This window comes from Nicotiana tomentosiformis, chromosome 6, assembly GCF_000390325.3.
Source record: "Nicotiana tomentosiformis chromosome 6, ASM39032v3, whole genome shotgun sequence".
Classification (NCBI taxonomy): Eukaryota; Viridiplantae; Streptophyta; class Magnoliopsida; order Solanales; family Solanaceae; genus Nicotiana; species Nicotiana tomentosiformis.
The window spans coordinates 24,244,471-24,272,201 of NC_090817.1; the positions used below are offsets into that span (position 1 = coordinate 24,244,471).

Genomic DNA, 27,731 nt, shown 5'->3' on the forward strand with positions numbered 1-27,731 from the left:
TCGTTATTCAAAATTCAATTGCAAATTTTATTCATCTTATAGATAAGGTTTGACATTTTCAATGAAAATATCTTATAAAAGAAAGGCTTAACCTTTTTAAATATTGAACTAAACATGGCTACTAGATAAAACAATTCAAATAGATCTAAATAGCTAAATTTGCCTGTTGAACCTGACCTCCATCTCAATTCAACCTATTCAATGGTTGAGACTCAAAGAGTTACTTTTTGTCTGGTTTAAATGTTGAGCCAAGTACACAAGAGGATACACAAACGGAAATCATAGGAGGAGACGCCAATACTCTTGTAACTTGACGTTGTCATTTGGCTTAAAATATAAGATAGAACTTGACGTTTTTGCAACCTATACTTTTGGAGGAAGAAAATCATTTTGTGTTGTAAAACCTTATTGCAACTCGTTGCATGCATATTTTAAAAATGTTGTGCCTTTAAATTGTTTTTTCTTTTCACTTAATATTTTTTTGCTCGTTTGTTTTTTTATTTTGTCCATATATAAAATAGTACTCCCTCCGTTCCAATTTATGTGAACATGTTTGACTGGGCACGAAATTTAAGAAAAAATGAAGACTTTTGGAATTTGTGGTCCTAAACAATTCAAAAAGGGGCCCAGAGTATTTGTGTGGTTATAAAAGTTTTTCATTAAAGATAGAATTGTAGGTTTAAGCAAAATTATTTCCAAATTTAGAAAGGGGTCATTCTTTTTAGAAAAGACCAAAAAAGAAATAGGTTCACATAAACTGGAACGGAGGTAGTATTACTCTAGTAAAGTTTGTTATTAATTTTCTATAATATTATGCCTTTTACTGTTGTGGATTGCAGCCAATTTCTAATCGTGCATGCCATTTTAATTTACTCTAATATTCATGTAATTTTTAGTATCTATATCATCTTTTTTCTTTTCTTTTCTTTTATTCTTATTTTATTTTTTCTTTCAAATTTTAAGCAAATGGGATATGGGCGATACAAATGTAAATGAGAAATTATCACAACCATCAATAAAAAAATACTTAAGTAATGATGAACGTACAACTCAATGCATTTGGAAACAATAAAAATACGTTGTATATCTCCATTGCTTAAGTAAAGATAAATGTAATATTCAGAGGATATGCACACAGAAGGTTCAACCATATTGATAAGCTGGAGACCCAAGGCGAAACAATAACTGAAACACATGAGATAAAGGAGGAATATGTATTCTTCTATTAGCAATCATGTGTTGAAACAGAAAATTAGAGAGATGAACTTAACTGTTGGGTTGTTCTAGCATCACAGAAGGGGAGATGGATGGATGCAGAAAGAGTTCGATGAACATGAAGCGGTTGAGAGTTTAAAAATGTGTGCCACATTTAAAGCCCCTGGTCCAGATGTGGTTTTATGGGTTTCTTCCACAAATGTTATATTTTGAAATTTGAAGGATGATATCATGAAGATAGTACAGAATTTTCAAAATTAGGAATTCTTCACGATAGTTTTAATGCTTTATGTGTGGCTTTGATCCCAAAATATAATGATGCGAGGGATTCCAGACCAATCAATCCAATAGACAATGTATACATGATTATTATCTCAAGAAAGTGGTGGATAAACTTGTGGATGGACATCATATGGCTTTCATCCAGGGCCGTCTGATTTTTGATGCTACCAATGAATGTGTGGACACCACGCTTGAAGGTCAAGTCCCATGGATCCTATTGAAAAGGCGTATGACCATCTCATTGGAATCTTATAAGGATTCTAAAGGATATGGGTTTCGGGAATAAATGGATTAATTTTATATACTTTCGTATCAGTTAGTCTTGTCAATAGTTCTCTAGAAGGCCCCCTCTGATAGAGGTTTAAGGCAAAGTGACCCACTGGCCGCTTTCTTATATATAATAGCTATGGAGAGTTCAATAACATATTGAAGGTTGAAAGTGGGGAAATGGTTGGATGGAAGGCGAAGTGTCTAACTGAGATGGTAACAATCTAAAGATCTCCCACCTCCTGAATGCTGATGATTCTTTGGTTTTTGTGAAGCCGATGTTGCTCAAGTTAGGGACTTGAGATTGATCTTGAACATTTTTCAAGTTGTTTCTCTTACATGTGAATTGGAGAAAGAGTGCTTTTTTCTTGTCAAAGAAGTTACTAATATTCAGGTCTTAGCAGCTATCCTTGGTTGTGAGGTGGGTTCATTGCCAACTACTTATTTGGGATTGTCTCTTGACTCAAAAAATATATCAGAAAGTTTTGGATGTGATTTTGGACAGGTGTGAAAAAAGATTGGCAAGGTGGAGGAGTTAATATCTTTCATCATAGGGAAGGGTGATCTTGATGGGTAATGTGCTAGATGCATGTTGTTATTCCCTTTACTATACAAGGTGGGAAAAAGAAGTGACTCTATGAGGAGGAATTTTGTTTGGCAAGAAATAGAGATAAGTGATAACACTCTTGGTAGCAGTGGCAGAGCCACCTTATCAAAGGGATGTCAATTGATACCCCTTCGTCCGGAAAATTACACTGTATAGTTCGGTAATTTTTATTTTATATATATATATCACTATATGTTGACTCCCTTTGATTTATTCGTGTGTTTACTTCTTTATATTTTGACACCCCTTAGTGAAAATTCTGGCTCGCCACTGTTCGGTAGCATTAAAAAGGAAGGTGGATTAGACAGTCGGAACCTGAAAGCACATAATAAGAGCCGTCTTATAAATTGGCTACGGAGATATACTATGGAATACTCTTATGGAGTAATATGTGATAAATATAAACAAGATGGCTAATAGTGCACGAAAAATATCCCTTAAGGGGCTGGGTTTGAAAATCCATCATGGATGTTTTGGGAACCTTAGGCAGCTAACACAAGTATTAAGGTTGGAAATGGAAGGAAAATCTCATTTTGGAAGGGCTTTCAGTTTAGGTTTTAGATGTCTTTGTTGAGAATGCAGTTCAACACCACAAAAGCAATCAATAGCCATCTTTTTGCTCAAGTTAAGTTTTGTAACCCGTTTGCTGATTCAAACTTAGTTCACATTGGATGGAAAAGATATTTTTGAACCTTATCTTCAACAATTTGAAACTGAGAAAAATTGGAATGTGACTTGAAAATGGGGAAAACAGTGAGTAGAAATCTAATATCGAGTTCCTGGCTTTGTCTGTCATGTTCTACCACAAGCAAACAATGTGAGCTCTAATGCTTATGGCATTTAAAATATGGTTTTCTAATGCTTATGGCATTTAAAATATGGTTTTATAATGCATTCGTGTGATTCACTAAAATCATTAATGTTTTTCTTTGTGATGCAGACCATCATGGTCCTCCAAAGGTGAACTTTTGGCAGGACCCAATGAGCCCATCAAAATGGAAAGAAGAGCATGTGAGTTTTTCAGAATGCTTACAATTTTCTTTTCTACTTGTTTAAGCTTTCTTGGGTTTGTTTGGTGGTTAGCATCATCTTGCCTATCATTGAAACAATCGAGCTTCCTGTTCTTCACTGTTTATGACTTATTCTCTTGTTATTTTTTGATCTTATCATCATGCTTGTGTTGTTTGGAGCCTTGGACTGCTGAATATCTTATATGCGTGTGTACTTGAATTCTTCTGTCACTTAGTGGCCGTAAACCTTAATTCTGGTAGTACTTATGACATTGCTTGTGCCTTGTGAAGTGGAAGTTAGATGCTATTTGTAAGATTAAATGCTACATCTGTGCAATAGTTCTGCATTCTGTCGTCAACTAGTAAGGCAGAATTCTTGCAAATGCGCATGCAACCCTTGTTCCTCACTTCCTGCCACCATTCTACTCCCCGATAGCCCAATACTCTAGGGGCTCTGGCTTCGTAAGCTCCCTTCCAATTCTCATTGCCCTAACCCTCCTTATCCTACCATAACATCCAACCTCTCAAGATTGCCAATGGCGGCAGTTTGGAATAGGTTTTTCAGCAGTGATGAGAGATGGTTTGGAGGAAAAGTGGGGATAAAACCATTGGCCCCCTGGTGGTGAATGTGATTCGTATCCATGAAGAAAAGAGAATCTATTGGGGTAGTGATTACTAGCCACTTCAAACTTATTGTTCCAAAATCTTGCAAAACATTTGCCAGGTTTTTCTCAAAAAGCTCGTAAACCTTCAGTACAGAAGCAGGGACTTTTGTATTTTAATAAGTTGGGAAAATTGGTAGCTACAACATGTGTTGGGATTGGAGTTGGGGTGGATGCTTGTTGAAAAATGGTGGACAGAAACAGCTTGAGGGAGGGAGAGGAGTTTGTGATGGCCATCGAGGAGGTTGATGGAGGGGTGTCTAATTCCAGATTCTCTGTAGGGAGTTGTAGGCGGAGGGATAAGAGATGATGCCAGAAATGTTTGTTGACGGTTGAGACACTTTCTTCTTTTATTTAAGAAATTATTTTTCTCATTTTTACCCTTAAAATTTGTCATGTGTTTTCATGTGATGTTGGAGACGGCTGGGGACTATAAAAAACCGAATGTCGTAAATAGAGCTTGAAGGGTAATAATTTGATGAATTGTTTCAGTTACTTGCAATTGTTTTGATCAATTCTCCATCATCTTTTCTGAAAGTATCATCTCCATTATCTGTGATTTGATCTGTCAGTATATTTGGTGGAGTTGTGTTGTTGTTGTTCAGACATGGTGGCATTTTCTAACCTTACATAGAACAAAGAAGATAGTTTGGAATCAGCAGCAACATACTTTCACATTTGTGCAGTTGAAGTGCATCCAAAAGCTATTTATTACTCTATTAGTACCGGTTTGTGCAGACACTGTAATTGTTGATTGCATCACTCTTTATATTCTTTTGGGTGTAACATTATCAGAATTTGATTGAGTGTATGCTAATCACTAACACTTGGAGATGGTGTACATCATAAACTTGAAGTTTGATTATGAACTGACATCTAGTGCAGTTTGTGATCGTCTCTCTTACTGGTTGGGGTTTGGCTTTCTATGGAGGTTATAAGCTCTTCACAGGAGGAAAGAAAGAGAAGAAGGAATAGGTACACTTCTTTTGGTATTGAACAAGTTCATTAGAAAACTTTGCCATAACACTTTGTTTGAATCAGATAGGAAATTTACTTTCTATATCCTATACTGAGACAAGTATTTGCTCTCTTATCCACCCATTATTGCAAATGCCTGTGGAATATGCTAGGTTTTATATCTATTATTTAACAGTTTAGCTAGCTTTTACCTGATTGAAATTTGGACTTGTATTTACTGACACCTCAGACAAATTGATTGCTGATATGGTGCCATTATTTGTAATATTAGAGCTAATTTAATCATGCAAATGTTATCATGTATATATGTTGAGTTTGCGAACAAAATCCCACGTTGGTAGTTGAAAAGATTGGGAGCCTACGTATAAGGTGTAGGGATCTCCTAATGGTATGAGGCTTTTTAGGGAAAATTGTAAATCGGACAATATCACATCGTGTAAGAATATTTCGTGCTGGTTGAGCCCAACAGTATATGGGTACTTTTTTCACCTTGATAAAAGCTGTTTTTCTCAAGCTACTTGAAATTTGATATTTTCTCTATATACCTGCTCTGATTTACTTGAATCTCTTTGCAGAAAGTTGGTGAATGATCGCACTGATGTTGGGATCGTGTCTATTCACCTGAAATAAAATAGTTGCTAGGACTGTATGATCTCGTTCAGGCAATCAGGATGTAATCTGTTCCCCCATTCTTGCTTTGGACTTTGAGTTGTACATGAAATGTCGAACAATTAACTATGGGTTATCTTTTTATGAGGTGTTGGTCCATTTAATAACTTAGGTACATATGCTATTGCGGTTTTTCTTCCACAATACTTCAGTTTAACCATTTGCAGAAGGGCCATGAGTATGCTATCAAGACGGGCAGCGCAGGATTATGTTCATATTGTTTGCATATCTACTTATTGTTTTTCTTGACATCCAAAATATAAAAGCGTGAGGTGGGGGATGGTGTGTAAAATCCAAAGAGAAGAACCCCCCACCTCTGGTTCTTTTTCTTTTCTTTTGTTGCATATGCAGGCATCCTTGTTTTTTGGTTTCGTTTAAATATTTTTTAATCGTCTATTGTTTCAAATATGGGCAGCCAATTTTTTGCACGGGTGAAACTTTTTGCATTTTCTGATGTAGAGTTCTCATGCTTGCAAAGCATCCCATGATTTATATTTTTATGAACAAGTCATAATAGCTTAGCTACTTTAATGTAACAAAATATTGTTTTGTGATTTTGTTCTAGTGAGAGTAGCGTTCGATGATTATATGTGGAAATATATCCATGTTCTTTCAAGAACTTACCACTCAAACAAATCTCTTTCAATCCTTTTACATTATCTGTACCTTAAGATTTATGGACAGAAGGTGAAAGCGATGCATGGGAAAATTTATGTTTCAAACTTAGCATTCAACTCCAAGTGTCAAACTTGGATTATGAGTGTTTACCTATTAATATCTTTTTTGGTTTTCCTTTTTTTTTAGCTCATTATTTGACATGCCTATTCTTTGATTTGGGCGTCCTCACAAATTCTAGACTTCTCAAATGCACAGCGGGATTATATTAATATCGATTGATTTTTTCTGCACCATATTTTGACCCGATTCTTCTTTGATTCGAATGTCCTTGCAAATCCTTGATTTCTCGAATACACAATGAGATTTTAGGGTCAAGTCTGAGAAGTCCTATATATGCATCTCTACTTGTTCATATATTCTTTTATTTTCGTATATTTCGTATATAACATGTTAGTTGATCATATAATTTAGGAAGAATTGCACATTTCGCTAAGGGTTTTGATTTGTAAAGTATAACATTCCTTACTTGTGATTTCAAATACTATTACATAAACCTTCTTCCTTTATTATTTTAAGTCCTATAATCTAGTCGTGTCAGTGGGAGTCTCCCATACACTTTCAATTTATTTAATTATATCTTCACAATGTCCTCTTCAAGTCAACCTAAATCAAACAGGATCATAATAAAGTGGATTTAAAAACTTGTTGGAAGATAAGGTAAGTCATCTTCTATAACAAATTAAAATACAATAATTTAAAAATTCTTATTATTGCTAGCATATATAAGTTAAATCCGCAATGAGAATGTCATCAATGCACTAGTTAAGAACCTGAAGGACCTCGGTGAATAAAAACGCTTCATCGAGGAAGTTGATGAGAAGAGTTATAGACATGAATTCGCTAGCTCAAAAGTTAGAAAGAAGATCGAAAACACTTCACGTGATACGAGCATTAAGCCCGCAAGTGGTTGAATATTGTTATCAGCACTTGATTTCTCAACAAGAAATTCAAGTCAGCTCTTCTTTACTTCACTACCATCAATGTCGGATTTGATAAGGACATTTTAAAACTTGATGGAATATCACACCTAGGATGCAAATTTGTGAGCGAAAAGAATATCACACGTAAGATGCAAATTTGTGAACGAAAAGAATGTTTAATACACCAAAGACATTAAATTTGAAGCTTCTCTTGTATAAAGGGAATTCACCAAATACATTATTAAAAAAAAAAAAACAGAACTTGTTATCTATTTATTAAAAACAAAATTTCAAAAAGGAGATTCAATTGAAAACAAAATTTCAAAAAGGAGATTCAATTGAACTTCCTTTAAATCACATAGCTCCGCCCTCCACTCCAGTAAACTTTTGTCCTAAGTAATACAAAATCCTGATGATCATCAAAGAGTAGGTTCTACGAGTCACGAGCAAGTTTAGCGGAGTCTTGCGGATTGGTACGAAAATGTCTGTACTTATCTTCGAGATGCTATGGAACTATTAGGAAATTCCACTTCTTTCATTTCCTGTTGTGCGGATTTGTTGATTTCGAAGTTTGAGCCTTTTTTATCTCTATTCTATTACAGATGGTGAGGACACGTACTACCGGATCAGATGAGTAAATACCCGCGCCCCCTGCTAGAGCCGCGAGAGGCCGGGGCCGAGATAGAGTCAGAGGAGGGGCACGTGCCGCAGCTAGAGCACTTGCCAGAGCAGCAGCGGAGGAGCCACCGGTCGCTCCGATTGGGGGACAGGCACCGGAGGCGCCTGTTGTTACTCCCGGACTTCAGGAGATCCTTTAGCGCAGTTCCTCAGCATGTTTGGTACATTGGCTCAAGAGGGATTGATCCCAGTGGCACCAGCTACTTCGCAGATTGGGGGAGGAGCTCAGACTCCCGCCGCCCGTACTCCATAGCAGCGGGCTCACTTTGGTCAGGTTTCTGGTATTATGCCAGTACAACCTATTATTTCGGTTCAGCCTGAGGTCAGGTGAGGGGCATAAAATGAATAGTAGAAGAGGCTTGAGAGATTCAAGAAGTATGGTTTACCTACCTTTAATGTGATGACCCGACAAGTCATTTTATGTTTTAATCTTTATTTCCATATTTCGATACCTCGATTAACTCCGTTTAGCATTTTTCGATTTGCGTGCACAGTCCGAGTATTTTTTCAGAAAATTTTTATGTGAAAAATTTAAGAAGATATGAAATTTTGTCTTTAAAATGACTTGAGTTGACTACGGTGAATATTTTATATAAATGGACCCGGACCTGTGTTTTGACGGTCTCGGTGGGTCCGTATCGCGATTTGGGATTTGAGCGTATGTCCGGAATTAAATTCGGAAGTCCCTAACTTGAATTAACGTGGTTTGTTGAAAACTAGTAATTTGAAGGCCTAAAGAATTTCTAAGTTTAACCGTAGGTTGACTTTGTTGCTACCTAGTTTGCATTTAAGTTTCAGAACTTGGAATAGGTTCATTTCACCATTTATGACTTGTCTGCAAAATTTGGTGTAAAACGAAGTTGATTTGACGTGATTCAGATGTCCAGTTGTAAATTGGCAAGTTCTTAAGTTTCTTTGACAATTTCATTTATTTTATGCCTGATTCGTAGTTCTAAGTATTATTTTGGCGTTTTGATCGCGCGAGCAAGTTCGTATGATGTTATTACACTTGTGTGCATGTTTGGTTTGGAGCCCAAGGGGCTCGGGTGAGTTTCGGATAGGCTACAGACTGATTTTGGACTTTGGAGAATAGCTGATGACCCTCTGTTGCGGGTGTGGTCTGCAGACCTCGCAATTGCTAGGTGGGGGATCGCATTTGCGATGTTTGGCATGGATTGTAATGATCGCATTTGCGAATATTTTGTTCGCAATTGCGAAGATGGCATGGGAACAGCAGAGATCGCATTTGCGATCATTTGATCGCTTTTGTGAAGTTCCAATATTCGCATTTGCGATGACAACAGATATGTGGGGAGTTCGCTTTTGCGATGACTTCTTCGCATTTGCGGGGTTCGATACATTTGCACCTGGACAAAAAGCTGAGAGACGAAATTTTTAGCCTCATTTTCATATTTTGGAACCATATGCTCTGTAGGTGGCGATTTTGAAGAAGGAATTTCATCTACAAACTTTGGGTTAGTGATTCTAATCCACTTCTAATCATATTCCATCAATCTATCTTAGATTTCAACATCAAAATCATAGGAATCAAAGTGAAATTTTGTGAAACCTTGTTAAGTTTTTGAAAAAAAAAGAAATTGAGTTTTGAGAGTTGATTTGGACTCAAATTTTAAAACTAATCATATATATGAACTTGTGGGGTCATGGGTAGTCGGAATCTACCATTGGACCCGGGGTTTGACGGGGCGGGCTCCGGGTTGACTATTTAGAAAATGTGTAAAGATCTTAGCTTTAACTATTGTAATTGATTTCCCAAGCATTGTTTGTTGATATTAAGTCGATTTTGGTTAGATTCAATTAGTTTGGAGGCAAATTTTAGTGGAAAGGTAGGAAAATTTTACTTCTTTCCTTCTCTATCGTGCGATCTAATTCTATCATTGATGATTGAACCATTCTATTCTTGTTCTCTCACAGATGGCTAGAACACGCATAACATCTGTAGATGGACAGGAGCCGGAGCCCCCTGTGACAGCTACTACCAGGGGTAGAGGACGAGGTCGAGGTCGATCTAGAGGCCGAGGTAGAGACAGAGCTCGAGTAGTAGCACCCGTAGTGGAGCCTCAGATTGATCATGAGAAGGAGGTCCTAGCCCAGACCGTGCCTGTCGGACCAACTCAGGTCCTGGAGGGATTCATAGCCACTCTAGTGCTTCAGGATGCTCTAGTCCGCTTGGTGGGCCTTATGGAGAGTATGGCTCAGACTGGTGCATTTTCGGTGGCACCAGCCATCTATCGGGCTGGAGGAGGAGCACAGACTCCTGCTACTCACACCGCGGAGCAGGAGACTCCCCTATATCAAACTCCAACAGCCCAGCCAGTTGTGGTGGTTCAGCCGGTTGTTGCGGCACAGGTCGGTGATAGACCCGCTATGTCTTCTGAGACCTTGTTGAGGCTGGATAAGTTTACCTAGCTCTTTCCTGTTCATTTCAGTGGTGCACCTTTTGAGGACCCACAAGATTACCTGGATCATTGCCACAAAGTGTTGTGCAACATGGGTATTGTTGAGACAAATGGGGCCGACTTTGAATTGCTTCAGATGACTGGTTCTGCCAAGAGATGGTGGAGAGATTATATGTTGACTAGACTAGCTGATTCGCTTGCACTTACCTGGGATCCATTTTCACAGCTATTTCTAGAGAAGTTATTCCTGTCGCCCTGAGAGAGGATTACCGCAGAGAGTTTGAGCGTCTTTAGTAGGGTAGTATGATGGTTACCTAGTATGAGACTCAATTTGTGGACCTAGCTCGCCATGCCATTGTTTTACTCCCAACTAAGAGGGAGAGAGTGGGGAGATTTATTGATGGGCTCACTTTCAATATCATACTACAGATGGCCAACAAGATTGAAGATGATATTTCCTTCCAGAGGGTCGTAGATATATCTAGACGGATTGAGATGGTTCGTGGTCAGGAGATGGGATGATGTCTGATAAGAGGCCTTGTCATTCCGATGATTTTAGTGGTGCCTCATCTGGAGGCAGGGGTACTTTTGGTAGAGGCCATCATTCCAGGCTATTTTAGTCAGTGCTTCAGGCATCTCGTAGTGCTTCGGGGAGTCGTGGTCCTTATGTATCTCATTTTGGGAAGCCAGCCTACAATGCACCATCAACTCTTATTAGTGCGCCTCCGATCCAGAGCTACCCATGTGGTTATCCTGCCCGTTTGGGTCAGTTTCAGCTTCAGCAGCCACAATAACAAGATGGGTGTTTTGAGTGTGGGGGTACTGGTTACATCAGTAGGTTTTGTCCGAGATTGTTGAGCAGGCTGCCACATCAGAGTTCTCATGCCATGGTCCCGGCACCGGTTGCTTCACCACCCACTCAGCCAGCTAGGGGCAGGGGTCAGGCTGCCAGAGGTGGAGTTCAAGCCATTAGAGGTGAAGGATAGCCAACTAGAGGCAATCCGATAGACGGAGGTCAGAGTGGTGGACCCCAGCCTCGATCTTATGCATTCCCAGCTAGACCTAAGGCCGAGTCATCTGATGCCGTCATCACATGTATTGTTCCAGTTTTCCATAGAGATACTTCAGTTCTATTTGATCTAGGCTCTACTTATTCCTATGTGTCATCCTATTTTGCTTCATATCTTGTTGTGCCTCGTGATTCTTTAAGTGCTCATATGTATGTGTCCATGCCTGTGGGAGATTCTATTATTGTAGATCATGTCTATTGCTCGTGTGTGATTCTATTGGGAGTCTTGAGACTAGTATAGATCTCCTACTTCTTGATATGGTAGACTTTGATGTTATTTTGGGCACGGACTGGTTGTTACCTTATCATGCTATATTGGATGGTTACGCCACGACAGTGACCTTAGCTATGCCAGGGTTGCCTCGATTAGAGTGGAGAGGGACTCCTGACCATTCTACCAGCAAGGTTATTTCTTATACGAAGGCTCGACATATGGTCGAGAAGGGATGTCTAGCATATTTGGCCTATGTTCGTGATTCGAGTGCAGAGGTTCCTTCCATGGATTCAGTACCTGTTGTGCGTGAGTTTCTAGAGGTGGTTCCTGCAGATCTTCCAGGGATACCACCCGACAGATATATTGACTTATGTATTGATCTGGCTCCGGGCACTCAGCCCATTTCTATTCCACCATACCGTATGACCCCGCTAGAGTTAGGAATTGAAGGAAAAGTTGCAATATTTGTTTGATAAGGGATTCATTAGACATAGTGTCTCACCTTAGGGTGCGCCCGTGTTGTTCGTGAAGAAGAAAGATGGTTCGATGAGGATGTGTATAGACTATCGGCAATTGAACAAAGTCACTATCAAGAACATGTATCCGTTGCCGAGGATTGATGACTTAATTGATGAGCTTCAGGGTGCCAAGGTGTTTTTGAAGATTGATCTGAGGTCTGGCTACCATCAGTTGAAGATTAGGGCATCAGATGTCCCTAAGATGTCTTTTCAGACTCGGTATGGGTATTATGAGTTCCTAGTGATGTCATTTGGGTTGACAAATGCCCCAACAACATTTATGGATTTGATGAACCGGGTATTCAAGCCCTGTTTGGATTCTTTCGTGATCGTGTTCATTGATGATATCTTGATCTAATCCTGCAGTCTAGAGGAGCATGAGCAACATCTTCAGATCATACCACAAACTCTGAGAGATAGTCATATATGCCATGTTTTCAAAGTGTGAGTTTTAGTTAGAGTCGGTCGCCTTTTTGGGGCATGATGTATCGGCCGAGGGCATAAAAGTGGATCCTAAGAAGATTGAGGCAATTCAGAATTCACCTAGACCTACTTTAGCTACATCGATTAGGTGTTTTCTAGGTTTTGCGGGTTATTATTGCCGGTACATGGAGGGGTTTTCATCCACAGTATCCACATTTAGTGTTTTCATAACCTAGAGTTGGCAGGCATTTTTCATGCACTGAAGATTTTGAGGTACTATCTCTACGGCGTGTCGTGTGAGGTATTCATGGATCATCGGAGTCTACAGTATTTGTTCAAGCAGAAGGATCTCAACTTGAGGTAGAAGAGGTGGTTGGATCTGTTGAAAGACTATGATATCATCATTTTGTATCATCCCGGGAAGGCCAATGTGGTAGTTGATGCCTTGAGTAGAAAGGTTGTGAGTATGTGTAGCCTTGCGTATATTCCAGTTGGGGAGAGGCCGCTAGCATCAGATGTTCAGGCTTTGGCCAATCAGTTCGTGAGGTTAGTTGTTACGAAGCCTAATCGTTATCTAGCTTGCACGGTCTCTCAATCTTCTTTGTATGAGCGCATCAGAGAGCGTCAGTATGACCACCCCCATTTGCTTGTCCTTAAGGACACAGTGCGGCACATTGGTTCTAAGGAGGTTACTATTGGAGATGATGGGGTGATGCGGATGCAGGGTTGTATTTGTGTGCCCATTGTGGTTGGGCTTCGTGCGTTGATTCTTGAGGAGGTCCATAGCTCGCGGTATTCACGGGTGCCGCCAAGATGTATCAAGATTTGTGGCAGCATTATTGGTGGAGAAGAATGAAGAATGATATAGTTGTATATGTATCTCGATGTTTGAATTGTCATTAAGTAAAGTACGAGCATCAGAGGCCTGGTGGTTTGCTTCAGATGCTTGAGATTCCTGAGTGAAAGTGGGAGTGTATTACCATGGATTTTTTTATTGGGCTTCCATGAACTCAAAAGAAATTCGACGCAGTATGGGTCATTGTGGACAGGTTGACCAAGTTGGCACATTTCATTCCAGTGGCAGTTACCTATTCTTTAGAGCGGTTGGCTGAGATCTATATCCATGAGATCGTCCATCTTCACAGTGTGCTAGTGTCCATCATTTTTGATCGAGGTACGCAGTTCACCTCGCACTTTAGGAGGCCGTACAACGGGAGTTAGGAAACCGAGTTGAGTTGAGTACAACATTTCATCCCAGACGGACGGACAGTCTAAGCGTACCATTCAGATATTGAAGGATATGCTTCACGCTTGCGTTATGGATTTCGGGGGTTCTTGGAATCAGTTCTTGCCGCTTGCGAAGTTTGCCTACAATAATAGCTACCAGTAGAGTATTTAGATAGCTCCCTAGGAGGCATTATACATGAGGTAGTGTCGTTCGCCAGTTGGTTGGTTCGAGCCGGGAGAGGCTCGATTGTTGGGTACTAATTTGGTTCTGGGTGCCTTGGAAAAGGTCAAGATGATTCAGGATTGACTTCGCACAGCTCAGTCTAGGCAAAAGAGTTATGCCGATCGAAGAGTTTGTGATGTTGCATTCATGGCTGGAGAGAGGGTACTACGTTGGGTTTCACCCATGAAGGGTGTGATGAGGTTCTGAAAGAAGGACAAGTTGAGCCCTAGGTATATCAGACCCTTTGAGATTCTTGAGAGAGTGGGTAAAGTGGCCTACAGGCTTGCATTGCCACCTAGTTTATCAGCAGTCCATTCAGTGTTCCATTTGTCCATGCTCCAGAAGTATTACGGTGATCCGTCCCATGTTTTAGATTTCAGCTCAATCCAATTGGACTACGATTTGACTTATGAGGAGAAGCCGGTGCCCATTCTAGCCCGGTAAGTCCGGAAGTTGAGGTTTAAGAGTTATCCTTTAGTTAGAGTGCAGTGGAGAGGTTAGCCGATCGAGGCAGCTACGTGGGAGTCTGAGTCCGATATACAGAGTAGATATCCTCACCTTTTCACAAGTCCAGATACCTTTCTATGTCCGTTCGAGGACAGACATTTATTTTAGAGGTGGAGAATGTGATGACCTAACAGGTCATTTTGAGTTTTAGCCTTTATTTATGTGTTCCGAGACCTCGACTAGCTCCGTTTAGCATTCCTAGATTTGTGTGCGCAGTTCGAGTCTTTTTTCAAAAAATATTTATGTGAAAAATTTAAGAAATGAGTAAAGGACTAAGGTCAACATTTTATGTAAACGGACACGGACCTGTATTTTGATGGTCTGCTTATGTCCGAAATTGAATTCAGAAGTCCCTAACTTGAATTAACTTAGTTTGTTGAAAACAATTAATTTGAAGGCTTAAAGAATTCCTAAGTTTGACCGTAGGTTGACTTTGTTGCTACCTGGTTCAGATTTCAGTTCCGGAACTTCGAATAGGTTCATTTCACCATTTATAACTTGTTTACAAAATTTGGTGTAAAACACAATGTTTTAAAAGGTGTTTTTGGGGCGAGGCCCGAGGCGAGACCTGGGGCGAGGCGCACCAAAAATGCCCCGAGGCTATGGTGTGAGGCGAAAGTCTCAAGAGGCGTATGCCCAGCAATTCGGGGCATACGCTCGAGCGTTCGGCGTGTACGCCCAGTATGTGTGGCGCGTTTTTGTAGTGATGCATAAGTCTTAGATATTTTTTCAAATTAAAATAAAATTTATTGAATAAGTCTTCATATAATACCCAAATTCTCAAAAGTCAACTTGTAATTACTCAAAAGTTTTAAAACGGAGCTGAAATGTATTAAATTTAAAAATCAAGAACTTTTTAATTAATTGAACCCCTAATTTATGGTCTTTCTCAATTCTTTAGCCTGTCCGCTAGTCTACTAATATGTAACGACCCGACTGATCTATTTTAGTATTACAACCCCATTTTCCCATTTACTGCTCAAATTATACTTTACAGTTGTTGTGTGAATTGCCGGGGTAATTGGTTCGGGTTCGGTGAGATTTTGGAAGGAATTGGAACACTTAGTTCCAAGTTTTAAAGCTTAAGTTAAAATAGTGACCGGATGCAGACTTATGTGTAAACGACCTCAGATTCAAATTTTGATGATTTCAATAGCTCTGTATGGTGATTTTGGACTTAGGAGCGTGTCCGAAATATTATTTGGAGGTCCGTAGTGGAATTTGGCTTGAATTGCCGAAAGTTAAATTTTTGGAAAGTATGACCGGGAGTTTGACTTTTTGATATCGAGATCGGAATCTGATTCTGAAAATTGAAATAGGTCCATAATGTGAAATGTGACTTGTGCGAAAAATTTGAAGTCATTCCGGATTGATTTGATGTGTTTCGGCACAAGATGTAGAATTTGAAAGTTCAAAATTCGTTGATTTTGAATTGAGGAGTAATTTGTCGTTTTGATGTTATTAGGTGTGATTTGAGGCCTCGAGTAGGTCCGTGTTATGTTATGGGACTTGTTGATACAATTAGTTGAGGTCCCGGGGGCCTCAGGTGAGTTTCTGACGGTTAACGGATCAAATTTGGACTTAAGAAAATGCTGGAACTGTTGCCTACTGGTGTGATCGCACCTGCGAAGCTTTTGATCGCAGGTGAGAAGCCGCATGTGTGCGAGATCAGCCGCAGAAGCGGCCAAGTGTGGAACTAGGCAGTGCTTGTAGGTGCGAGGAATTTGCCGCATTTGCGAGGCCGCAGGGGCGAAGGTGTTGGCGCATATGCGGACTGGGGCTGGCGTGAGGCGACCGCAGGTGCGAAGGGGAATGCGCACCTGCAAGCCCGCAGATGCAAGAATGGCACCGCAGTTGCGAGATTTTAGAGGGCTGGCTGTTTCCGCAGACGTGCATTTTTGTCCGCAAAAGCGGATGCGCATGTGCGCAAATCTTGTCCGCAGGTGCGAAAATCTTGTCCGCAAGTGCGCAAATCGTTGGGGCAGAACCTTAAAATTCGAGGGTTCAACATTTTCACCCATTTTCGGATTTTGGAGCTCGGGTTGGGTGATTTTGGAGAGGAAATTTTCCACACAACTTGGGATAAGTGTTCTTAACTCCCTTGTGATTATATTCCATGAATTAATCTTCATTTTTGGTGTAAGATTATTGAATCTTCAAGAGAAATAGAAGGAAATTTCTATAATGTCACAAAATGAACTTTTTAAGTTTGAATACCGATTTGGAATAGGATTTGAGTGAAGTTAGTATGGTTGAACTTGTAATTGGACGGGTTGTCGTATTTTATGAGTTTTGTCGGATTTCGATACGTGGGCCCCACGGGTGAGTTTTGGGGCGTAATTTTAGATTTTTATGGAAAATATTAGCGTTTTGATATGGAATTAATTCTTATAAATTGTGTGGACTGAGTCAAATCATTGTGACTAGATTCGATCCATTTGGAAGTTGATACGCGCAGAATGGAATTTCTGGAGCATTCCTTAGCTTGCTCGATATTGGATTTGGCCTGTTCGAGGTAAGTAACTCTTCTAATCTTGGAGTTGAGGGTATGAACCCTGAATATATATATTTCGTGAATTGTTAGGAGGTGACGCACATGATAGGTGACGGGCGTGTGGGCGTGCACTATAGAAATTGTGACATAATTGTTTCTGTGGAATTTTGTAGTAAATGATCTTGGCATTTTTTCATGCATTTTATGAGTTAGAGAAATTAAGCTGAAAAGCATATTAAAAATCATGATTGGGGCTATGTGCCAGTATTATGGGGACCCACAGAGGTCATATTGCAGTGAATTATTTGTTTTAAATTGAAAATTCATAATCAGTCATATTCATTTCATTGCATATCATAACTCTATTTTATGACTCTATTTTGATACATATAAATGTTTTGGGCTGAATACCCTGTTTTACTGAAATGCCCGAGTGGCTTGAGAGGTTTATGACTGAGTGAGGCTGAGGGACTTATTTGTTAGGATATTTATGGGATCGGGCTGCACACCGCAGCATGTTTGATATCGGTTGAGGGCCTGATTGTGAGGATGAGTGTGGATCGGGGCTGCCCGCCTGTAGCATAATTTATTATTATAGCACGTGAGTTGTCCGTGCAGCACGTGAGTTGTCCGTGCAGATTATAGCGCTTGGGCTGAAGAAGCCCCTCCGGAGTCTGTACACACCCCCAGTGAACGCAGGTACCTACTGAGTGTGAGTGCCGAGTGCTGAGTGACTGGGAGGCATGAGTGATTGCGAGGTATGCCCGAGTGGCAAGAGTTATTGTGAGGTATGCCCGAGTGGCAAGAGTGATTGTGAAGTATGCCCGAGTGGCACGAGTGACTGTGAGGTTTGCCTGAGGGGCTGTATATGAGTGATGTTCTGCCCGATGGGCTGTTTATGATTTTATCACTGAATTGCATCGCATTGGCATGCACACATGACATACATGCATAGAGATGTATTTTTCCTCATGCTGTACAACATCACATCATTCATGATTTCTCACACATTTTGACCGATGGGCATAGTGATGCATTTGTTTTACACGAGTTATCTAGAAGGAAAATGAAACATATTATTTATTATTTAAAAGATTTTTGGAGAAATTTATTGTTTTCAAACTAATCATATTATTGGAAACTTCGGCAAATGATTTGGGTTTTCACTGATGTATTTGAAAGAAAGAACTACTATTTTTGAAATCATTATTTGGCTGAGTATTTTATCCCTGAGTTACTTCGGGTATTATTTGCTTTATGTTGTTATGGATTGTTGTGGACTATTGGTTTTGTACCCGACCTTGGTAGAAGCTCGTCACTACTTTTAACCTACGGCTAGGTTTGTTACTTACTCAGTACATGGGGTCGGTTGTACTGATACTACACTTCTACACATTGCGTGCCGATGTTGGATGTTGTTGTTGCTATTCTCGATGGTTGCAGGACTTGAAGATGTACCTGCGTTCCTGTTGTAGCTGCCTCTTGTTCAGGGTAGCCTTAGATTTATAAAAGCTCTGTTTATGTATTATTCAAACAGACTATGTATTTATTTCATTTCCGCTTTTGTATACTCTATTCTTAGAAGCTCATGATTTGTACTACTAGTTCTTGGAGATTGTATAAGATCAGGATCTTTATTCACTTAAATTTCTTTAATAATTATTATTGAAATTGGTTAGTTGAAAATTGTCTTACCTAACGGGATGGGTTAGGCGCCATCACGACTAGTTGGATTTTGGGTCGTGACATAATATCTCCCAAAAGTAACGAATACTCAAATTTTATTTTTTTTACTAATACAAAGAGAACTTCATTCTCCTTCGTAGTAGCATGTTCAAAGTTCAAGTTGCAGTTTAGTCATCCTTTTTGTTCATCCGTGTATAAAGCAATATTCTTTTCGACTCAAGTTACTAGTGCTTGTAAGTAGCGTATAATAGATTGTTTTGACTATTTTTTTATGGGGGTGGAGCGCGCGCGCGCGCGCGCACACACACACACACACACACACACATATATATATATATATATATATATATATATATATATAATTTTTATGCAATTTTACATGTTTATAATTATTTAATGATATTATATTATTTTATCAAAATATTAAAAATTAAATACCCATGGGGCTTACGCCCCATGTTTCAGGGCCTTGAAAACCAAGGGAAATACACCAAAATATGGACTCATAGTCCATTCTTCCTTCATCGGCCGTACATCTGCTCGTAACAAAGGTCGAATGGCTCGTTATCTTGCAAACAAATGTTCGATTGCTTCTCGCCTAGACTGTTTCTTAAATACGAGTACTACTACTTTTGGAGAAAAACTCCATGAACAAGTTGAGGAGCGTCTAGTCTTTTATGACAAGGGGGTTGCACCAAGGAAAAACATAGATGTGATGAAATATGCTATTGAAACAGTCGAAGGCAAAGATATAAAAATGGATGTTGATGAGCCTTCAACAAAGAAAAGCAAGAAAAAGAAATCCAAAGTTGAGGTGGTAGAATATGCTCAACCCAAGATTGAGGATAAGCCACTTGTCACAAATGGTGATGCCTCTGAGGAACCAAAGTCTGAAAAGAAGAAGCGGAAAACAGAACAGGAGCCAGAGCATGAAGTGGATCAGACCAATGGTATGCCTGAGGATGGAACAACAAAGAAGAAAGAGAAGGAGGAAAATGGATAGGAACTCTAAGCTGCAAGCGAAGTTAAAAAGAAGAAAAAGAAGTCCAAAGTCCAAGATGATGAATAAAGATACAATACTTCTTATTTTGTCTGTCTTCCTCACCTTGCCTGTATGCCCCACCCTCAACCTCTTTTTGTAATCCTAGGTATTTTTGCCAACTAGTAGTTTTGTTCCTGAGCTAAGTTATTGCTAGAGAGAGTCATGTATGAAATGTCCATCTTCTCTATTATTAACAAATTGGCCTTAGTGATTGCTTTACTTTGATGTGAGGCTGGTTCACTTAGATTTATTTATTGTATCGGCTCTTGTTTGAAAAAAATGCCTAGGGATTACGCCTCACTGAGACATATGTAAAATGTCTCGCTACGCTCACGCCTTTTAAAACACTGATAAAATAAAGCTGATTTGACGTGATTCAGACGTCCGGTTGTAAACTGGCAAGTTCTTGAGTTTATTTAAAAATTTCATTCATTTTGATGTTCGATTCGTAGTTCTAACTGTTACTTTGGTATTTTGATCATGCGAGCAAGTTCGTATGATATTATTACACTTGTGTGCATGTTAGGTTTGGAGCTCGGGGGGCTCGGGTGAGTTTTGAATAGGCTACGGACTGATTTTGGACTTAGAAAAATAGCTGATGACCATCTGTTGTTGGTGTGGTCTGCAGACCTCGCATTTGCGAGGTAGGGGATCGCATTTGTGATGTTTGGTCTGGAATGTTATGATCGCATTTTGGAACATTTTGTTTGCAATTGCGAAGATGGCTTGGGAACAGTAGAGATCGCATTTACGATCATTTGATTGCTTTAGCGAAGTTCCAATGTTCACATTTGCAAACTAATCATCGTATTTGCGATGACAGCAGATATGTGGGGAGTTCGCTTGTCACGACCCAAAATCTCACCAGTCGTGATGGTGCCTATCTCAATACTAGGCAAGCTAATAATCTCAATAAAATACCATATCTTTTAAGTTTGAAAACATAAGATTTAAATGCAACGGAAGAAATCTCACAATTACATATATAAACACTCCCAGAACCCGGTGTCACCGAGTACATGAGCATCTAATATGAATACAAAGTCTGATTGACAAAACATTGTCTGAACGTATAGAACAGTACAATAACTGAAAGAAAGGGAGTCAAGTTCAGCGGACTCTAGGCAGCTATCTTGATAGTCTCCAACTGATAGAACTCTAAGATCTAATGGTCGCCGTGTCCGAAAGCACCTTGATATGCACACGAGATGCAGAGTGTAGTAAGAGTACAACCAACTCAATAAGTAACACGACTAACTTTTGGGCTGAAAGTAGTAACGAGCTCCGCAGGTACAATCCAGTATAAATAATAACAATACAGAAATGTAGGCATGCTTTCAAGTTCAATAGTTGCTTTCAGTACAAATAAAGCAGATCAATTCTGAACAATACGAGGAATATGACATCTATGTATCTACATGCCAATGTACATATTGTATGTGATGCACCTTAGTGAAAACTCCATTTACTCACAATCTAAAATACTCAATTACTTAGTACTGTATATGGCCAATCCAGCCCAGGGAAGATCCATCCCAAATATATATGTATATCCATCAACTGACAGTCAGTCACTCAGTACTGTATAAGGCCAATCCATCCCAGGGGAAGATCCATCCCCAAATATCAATGATTCGAACAAGATCCATGTCCAGGAAAATTCCATTTCTCAATATAAATGCTTCGGGCAAGATCCATGCCCAGGAAAGATTCATCCCTCAATATAAATGCTTCGGTCAAGATCTATGCCCAGGGAAGATCCATCCCTCAATATAAATCAACCGCGCTCACTGGGGGTGTGTGCAGACTCCGTAGGGGCTCCTTCCGCCCAAGCGCTATAATTCAACAGCGCTCACTGGGTATGTGTGCAGACTCAGGAGGGGCTCCTTCAGCCCAAGCGCTATATAAAGCCGATATGGCCTACTGCGGCGTGCAGTCCGATCCTATAATAATAATAATAAAGCATATAAGGCCTGCTGCAGGAGGGAAACCCCGATCTATATAGTAATAAAGCCTATAAGGTCTGCTGCGGCGTGCAACCCGATCCTATAATAATAATAATATATATAAAGACGATATGGCCTGCTGCAGGCGGGCATCCCCGATTTAATAAAAATCCTCACAATGGATGAGCATGACTGAGTATGAAATGTACATTTTAAAATAATTAATTCAACAGCAACACGACCCTATGGTTCCCAAAATATCGGCACATAGCCTAAACATGATCTTTATTACGAGCCTAAGCCCAATTCCTCTAACACGTGTGGCATGTTAAGATAATAACATGATTCTTTAACTTTGCAACTTCACATGATTTATTCAAGTCAATTTATATGGTGTATGTCCACATGCTCGTCATCTATCGTGTGTGTCATCTCCAAACAATTTATATAACACCAATTCGGGGATTCATACCCTCAGAACCAATTTTAGAAGTGTTACTTACCTCGAACAAGATGAATCCAATGTCGAGCAAGCTAAACAATTCTCCAGAAATCCCATTCTGCGCGTATCAACTTCTGAAGGGCTCGAATCTAGCCACAATTAATTTGATTCAGTCAATACCAATAATTGTAATTAATTCCATAAGAAAATACTAATTTTTCAATAAAAATCTGAAATTAACTCAAAAATTGCCCGTGGGGACCACGTCTCAAAACCCGATAAAACTTATAAAATATGAATGCCCATTCAACCACGAGTCCAACCATATCAATTTTATCAAATTCCGACATTAACTCGACCCTCAAATCTTCAAATTAAAGTCTACGAAATTTTCTACTATTTTCAACCCAAAACACTAAAATGTTGATAAAAACAACAATAGATTCATATAATTTAACCAAAACCGAGTTAGAATCACTTACCCCAATCCATATGGTGAAAATCGCCTCAAACATCGCTTCAATTCGAGCTCCATAGCTCCAAATGTGTTAAAATAATTGCTACAAAGTTTGTGAGGTTGAATGATCAACTTGCAGATATTTTCACCAATTCTCTCACTGGTCCTCGTATTGGTTATATATGTAACAAGCTCGGTACATATTATTTGTATGCACCTGCTTGAGGGGGAGTGTTAGTTTACAGCATGTATATAGTGTAGTATTGTCCCACATTGGTAGAAGAGTAGTATGTCCTTGTATAATATAGCTATAAATAAGGACATCTTGTTTTGTATTGTTCATCCAATATCAATAACATTTTTTCTCCCATGCTTTCTCACATGGTATCAAAGCAATTGTGAGAGACTTATCGCTGTGCATAAATTCCAGTGATTCCAGGAAAGAGAAATCGCTGTGCATAAATTCCAGCGATTCCGGGAAAGAGAAATCAGTACTTTTTAAGGATGTTTTCTATCTGCTTCATTTATGTCAGTGTTGTGCAAAATCCAACACTACCACAAGAGTCATCACTGTACGGCGACCAAACCCCAGTGAAAAACTCCGGCAGCAGCCTCCTCACGCGCCACCAGAAGCTCACGCGCCGGCGCGTACGACCAGTTCCGGCCATTTTTTGAAAATCTTCCTTCAGAACAGTTGGGTCGCCTGGTAATTTCGATCCTACCCCTATTGTTTTCATTTCATTCCAACAACTTTGAGTTTTTTTTTCGGCAGCTACAGTACTATTCCGACAGCTACAGTAGATTCCGGCAGCTACAGTATTTCAGTATTCTGTTTCTGTGTTTCTGTACACTATTTTAGTGGATTACAGTTGATTCTTTCTCTTATTTGGTAATAATTTGCAACAATGTCTTTGGGATTTGATGCTTTTGGGTCTAGAAACATGAGTTCTGGAAGCTCTAGTGCTATTATTACCTCGGAACCTTTAATGGGAGGTTCAAACTACTTAGCTTGGGCTTCATCTGTCGAGTTATGGTGTAGAGGTCAAGGTGTTCAAGATCATCTAATCAAACAGTCTAGCTATGGTGATGAAAGGGCAATAGCACTTTGGGCAAAAATCGATGCTCAGTTATGTAGCATCTTGTGGCGATCTATTGATTCCAAGTTGATGCCCTTGTTTCATCCATTCCAGACATGTTATTTGGTTTGGGCAAAGGCATACACCTTATACACTAATGACATATCTCGCTTCTATGATGTGATATCACGGATGACAAACTTAAAGAAGCAAGAATTGGATATGTCTACTTACTTGGGTCAAGTACAGGCAGTCATGGAGGAATTTGAGAAGTTGATGCCAGTTTCTGCTAGTGTGGAAAAACAACAAGAGCAGCGACAGAAGATGTTTATTGTTCTTACCCTCGCTGGACTTCCTAATGATCTTGATTCAGTACGCGACCAGATTTTGGCTAGTCCGTCTGTCCCGACAGTTGATGAATTATTCTCTCGATTACTCCGCCTTGCTGCAGCACCAAGTCCACCGGTGATCTCATCACAAATACTTGATTCCTTTGTTCTTGCATCCCAGACAATGGATGTTCGGGCATCTCAAACTATGGAGCATAGACGAGGAGGAGGTCGTTTTGGAAGATCTAGACCCAAGTGTTCTTATTGTCACAAACTTGGACATACTCGTGAAATGTGCTATTCCTTACATGGTCGTCCACCCAAAAATGCTTAAATTGCTCAGACCGAGACTCCAGGTAAGCAAGGATTTTCTTTATCTAAAGAAGAATATAATGAGCTCCTTCAGTATCGAGCAAGTAAACAGACATCTCCACAAGTAGCCTCAGTTGCTTAGACTGATACTTATGTTACTGGTAATTCTTTTGCTTGTGTTTTCCAGTCTAGCACTCTTGGCCCATGGGTCATGGACTCCGGCGCTTCTGATCACATCTCTGGTAATATATCACTTTTGTCAAATATTATATATTCACAGTCTCTTTCCACTGTTACTTTAGCCAATGGATGTCAAACTAAGGCAAAAGGAGTTGGACAAGCTAATCCCTTGTCTTCTATCACCCTAGATTCTGTTCTTTATGTCCTTGGTTGTCCTTTTAGTCTTGCATCTGTTAGTCATTTGACTAGTGCCCTCCATTGTGGTATATATTTTATTGACGATTATTTTATTAAACAGGACCGCAGTACGAGACAGACAATTGGTATAGGACGTGAATCAGAAGGCCTTTACTACCTTAACTCACTCAATCCTTCCACAACATGTCTAGTTACAGATCCTCCAGATCTAATCCACAGACGTATAGGACATCCGAGTTTATCCAAACTTCAGAAGATAGTTTATCTAGTTTGTCTACATTAGATTGTGAGTTGTGTCAACTTGGGAAACATACCTGAGCCTCCTTTTCGCGTAGTGTTGAGAGCCATGCAGAGTGTGTCTTCTCCTTAGTTCATTCTGATATATGGGGTCCTAGTAGAGTCAGTTCATCCTTAGAATTTTGTTATTTTGTCAGTTTCATTGATGATTATTCAAGATGTACTTGGATTATCTTAATGAAAGATTGTTCTGAGTTATTTTCTATATTCCAGAGTTTCTGTGCTGAAATCAAAAATCAATTTGGTGTTTCTATTCGCATTTTTAGTAGTGATAATGCCTTAGAATATTTATCTTCTCAATTTCAGCAGTTTATGACTTCTCAAGGAATTATTCATTAGACATCTTGTCCTTATACCCCTCAGCAAAATGGGGTTGCTGAGAGAAAGAATAGGCACCTTATTGAGACTGCTCGCACACTTCTAATTGAATCTCGTGTTCCGTTGTGTTTTTGGGGCGATGCAGTTCTCATAACTTGTTATTTTATTAATCGGATACCTTCATCTCCCATCAAGAATCAGATTCTGCATTCAGTATTGTTTCCCCAGTCACTCTTATACTCTCTTCCACCTCGTGTTTTTGGGAGCACGTGTTTTGTTCATAACTTAGCCCCTGGGAAAGATAAGTTAGCTCCTCGTGCTCTGAAGTGTGTCTTCCTTGGTTATTCTTGTGTTAAAAAGGAATATCGTTGTTATTCTCCAAATCTTCGTAGGTACCTTATGTTAGCTGACGTCACATTTTTTGAGTCTAAACCTTTCTTTACCTTTGCTGACCACCATGATATATCTGAGGTCTTACCTATACCGACCTTTGAAGAGTTTACTATAGCTCCTCCTCCACCTTTGACCATAGAGGTTTTATCCATACCAACCGTTGAGGAGTCTAGTGTTGTTCCCCCTAGTTCCCCAGCCACAGGAACACCACTCTTGACTTATCATCGTCGTTTGCGTCCTCCATCAGGCCTAACTAGTTCTCGTCCTGCACCTGACCCTGCTCCTGCTACGGACCCTACTCCTAGTACACCGATTGCACTTCGGAAAGGTATACAGACCACACTTAACCCTAATCCTCATTATGTCGGTTTGAGCTATCATCATCTGTCATCTCCCCATTATGCTTTTATATCTTCTTTGTCCTTGGTTTTCGTCCCTAAGTCTATAGGTGAAGCGTTGTCTCATCCAGGATGGTGACAAGCTATGAGTGACGAGATGTCTGCTTTACATACAAGTGGTACTTGGGATCTTGTTCCTCTTCCCTCAGGTAAATCTACCGTTGGTTGTCGTTGGGTTTATGCAGTCAAAGTTGGTCCCGATGGACAAATTGATCAGCTTAAGGCCCGTCTTGTTGCCAAAGGATATACTCAGATATTTGGGCTCGATTACAGTGATACATTCTCTCCCGTGGCTAAAGTGGCTTCAATCCGCCTTTTTCTATCCATGGCTGCGGTTCGTCATTGGTCCCTCTATCAGCTGGACATTAAAAATGCCTTTCTTTATGGTGATCTTGAGGATGAGGTTTATATGGAGCAACCACCTAGTTTTGTTGCTCAGGGGGAGTTCGTGGCCTTGTATGTCGCTTGTGTCGGTCACTTTATGGTCTAAAGCAGTTTCCTCGAGCCTAGTTTGGTAAGTTCAGCACGGTTATCCAAGAGTTTGGCATGACTCGTAGTGAAGCTGATCACTCTGTGTTTTATCGGCACTCTGCTTCAAGTCTCTGTATTTATCTGGTAGTCTATGTTGATGATATTGTTATTACTGGCAATGATCAGGATGGTATTACCAATCTGAAGCAGCATCTCTTCCAGCACTTCCAAACTAAGGATCTAGGCAGATTGAAGTACTTTCTAGGTATTGAGGTTGCCCAGTCTAGCTCAGGTATTGTTATTTCTCAAAGAAAATATGCTTTAGACATTCTTGAGGAGACGGGGATGATAGGTTGCAGACATGTTGACACTCCGATGGATCCGAATTCTAAACTTATGCTAGGACAGGGGAAGCCGCTTAGTGATCCTGCAATCTATAGGTGGCTGGGTGGAAAATTAAATTACCTCACAGTGACTAGACCTGACATTTCTTATCATGTGAGTGCTGTAAGTCAGTTTATGAATTCTCCCTGTGATGGTCATTGGGGTGCAGTTGTACGCATTATTCGATATATAAAATTGACTCCAGGCAAAGGGTTACTCTTTGAGGATCGAGGTCATGAGCAAATCATTGGATACTCAGATGCTGATTGGGAAGGATCACCTTCTGATAGACGTTCTACGTCTGGATATTATGTTTTAGTAGGAGGAAATTTGGTGTCATGGAAGAGCAAGAAACATAATGTAGTTGCTCGGTCTAGTGCAGAAGCAGAATATCGAGCAATGGCTATGGCAACATGTGAGCTAGTCTGGACCAAACAATTGCTCAAGGAGCTAACATTTGGTGAAATCAGTCGGATGGAACTTGTGTGCGATAATCAAGCTGCCCTTCATATTACATCAAATCCAGTGTTCTATGAGAGAACTAAACACATTGAGATTGATTGTCACTTTGTCAAAGAAAACATACTTTCAGGAGAGATTGCTACAAAGTTTGTGAGGTCGAATGATCAACTTGCAGATATTTTCACCAAGTCTCTCACTGGTCCTCGTATTCGTTATATATGTAACAAGCTCGGTACATATGATTTGTATGCACCTGCTTGAGGGGGAGTGTTAGTTTAC

General features: G+C 39.9%; 1 long non-coding RNA gene and 1 pseudogene across 1 annotated transcript; one reads left to right on the forward strand and one right to left on the reverse strand.

Moving 5' to 3' along the window:
* Nucleotides 1–388: 388 nt before the first annotated feature.
* LOC138893292 (uncharacterized) lies at nt 389–896 on the reverse strand. The gene is made up of 2 exons (XR_011408410.1): nt 779–896; nt 389–527 (listed from the first exon to the last, which is right to left on the reverse strand). It is a non-coding gene; the product is annotated as an uncharacterized lncRNA (long non-coding RNA).
* An 18,407-nt stretch (nt 897–19,303) lies between these two features.
* Nucleotides 19,304–19,750, forward strand: LOC138893690 (uncharacterized; annotated as a pseudogene).
* Nucleotides 19,751–27,731: the final 7,981 nt, after the last annotated feature.